Source organism: Mizuhopecten yessoensis, unplaced genomic scaffold (genome assembly GCF_002113885.1).
Source record: "Mizuhopecten yessoensis strain PY_sf001 unplaced genomic scaffold, ASM211388v2 scaffold8165, whole genome shotgun sequence".
NCBI classification, from domain to species: domain Eukaryota; kingdom Metazoa; phylum Mollusca; class Bivalvia; order Pectinida; family Pectinidae; genus Mizuhopecten; species Mizuhopecten yessoensis.
This window is the reverse complement of record NW_018407411.1, coordinates 96687-99062: the sequence shown is the minus strand read 5'-3', so window position 1 is coordinate 99062 and position 2376 is coordinate 96687.

Below are 2376 nucleotides of genomic sequence, written 5' to 3'. Positions count from 1 at the left end.
CACCACACACTCCACCACACACCCCACCACACACTCCACCACACACCCCACCACACACTCCACCACACCACACACTCCACCACACCACACACTCCACTCCACCACACACTCCACCACACACACCCCCACACACTCCACCCCCACCACACACTCCATCACACACTCCACCACACACTCCACCATTTTGATTTTCCTGCTCTGTCATGTAACACCTAAAAGTTTCTAATTCTACATCTGTTAGGTTTGACTTTAACATTTGCTTTAAGTATTGATAAAATAAAATAAATGAAAATGAGAAAAATGTCATCAATAAACTCATAGAAAAAGTGGAAATCCAAAAAAAGGCCCAATGGGCCTGCATCGATCACCTAAAAAACTTAATAGTCCTTCATTTCAGCATGCTACTGGCCAAATATCACCACCCTATGCATTTTGATTTGATATACAGAAGAACTTGTTTAAATGTTTTCGACACATTTTACCCTTGTTTCATCACTAAAAGCCTCTTGGTTATTCGGAAGAAATTGTTTCGGACGCGAGACAGATGATGGAGGCTGCTTCTTCGGGCCAGGTGAGAATTAGGCGCGCACAACTATGTAGGATACTTATGATGTTTCAACAAATATCGGTCAAGAAAGATACAATGTATCAGAAAAGAGACATAAGGTCCCATAAAAATGACCATATCAAATTTAATTAGCTATTAGGTATTCACAGTGTGTTGACTACATCAGTGGAGTTTCAGCAAGAATATTCATACTAACTCCAACTTTTCAACACCAGGAAACTGAACTGTAGAAGGGTGTGCTCACTATCTCTAGCTTCCCTGTTGATCTTAACTTTACTGATGTATGCAAAAACAATATACGCCCTTCGAATGCCATATAGTGTTATATACTTTCTTACATTGAAATAAGATCTGCATCATTCTAAGAGTGGTTAGCTTACATGCTATAAAAAAATGTAGAAGAAAATCAAATATTGAAATGAACAAAGGGCAATAACTTTTGCAAAAATTGGCAAATCAAAATTCTTTTAAGGGAGACACAACTTCATATCATGATTATAATGTATAATAAGTTTCAAAAAGATCCGTTGAAAAATGTAGGAGGAGATTGCCGGACAAAAAACAAATACTGAAATAAACAAAGGGCAATAACTTTTTCAAAAATTGTTGAAACGAAATTCTTTTAGGGGAAACACAACTTCATATCATGATTATAATATATACCAAGTTTCAAAGAGATCGGTCAAAAAATGTAGGAGGAGATTGCCGGACAAACAAAAGTTTACGCCGGCCGGCCGTTGACGGGCGTATAAAAACAGGCAAAAGGACCTATGAATTATATTTAAGCTTTCGACTGGTCCTAGTCAACAATGGATGCTCAGGTTTAACTGATCTGAATGGTTATGCAATCAACTACAGTATGTTCAATCATGTAGGGTTTGACCATAGATGGTAATGGACTAACTACTAGAATCCTCCCAGTTTTTTTAAGGAATAGGAACTAACCAGTCTATACAGAAAAAAACACTTCATAATAAATCATGGGTTCCGTCAATAGCCAAAATTTAATTGACCAAATGTTCACATTCTTGAGACAATTCCTTTCACTGGGACACAAAAATTGAGGAACCAACATTTCAATTAGAAAACACAGATGGGGGAATTTCTCACAGTGTATTATTGACTTGGTCCTTACTGAGAACTGTTATATAAAGCACTCACTCAACGGATCTTGTTGATTCTCACTCTGGTTTAAATAGTTTCTATGCAGGGTTATATTTACCCTCACATGCTGTTATACCAGACATAAAGAGGCCCTCAAAGTCCACCTTGTCTGTTATTTCCATCTTTGTTACGTTGAATATGGTCCATGTATATAAAAAAGCCTGGAACCATTTACCTCTATTTTTCTCCTTGGGACAATGTAACCCTAACTACTCCAAGGGAGCCAGACAACGTTGAGTTTCCTTCCCCTTCGGCCTCTCACTGCCCCCGCTAACAGTGTTTAAATACTAGATTATAGGACTTACCTCACTTTTACCGTTTACAATGTCTCCAACCCGCTAACAGTGTTTTAATACTAGATTATAGGACTTACCTCACTTTTACCGTTTACAATGTCTCCAACCCGCTAACAGTGTTTTAATACTAGATTATAGGACTTACCTCACTTCTACCATTTATAATGTCTCCACCCCGCTAACAGTGTGTAATACTAGATTATAGGATTTACGTCAANGGCGACTGGCAGGTGTTCCCGGTAGTAGTAGCACATACCGGCGACTGACAGGTGTTTCCGGTAGTAGTATCACTTACCGGCGACTGGCAGGTGTTCCCGGTAATAGTAACATTTACCGGCGACTGGAATA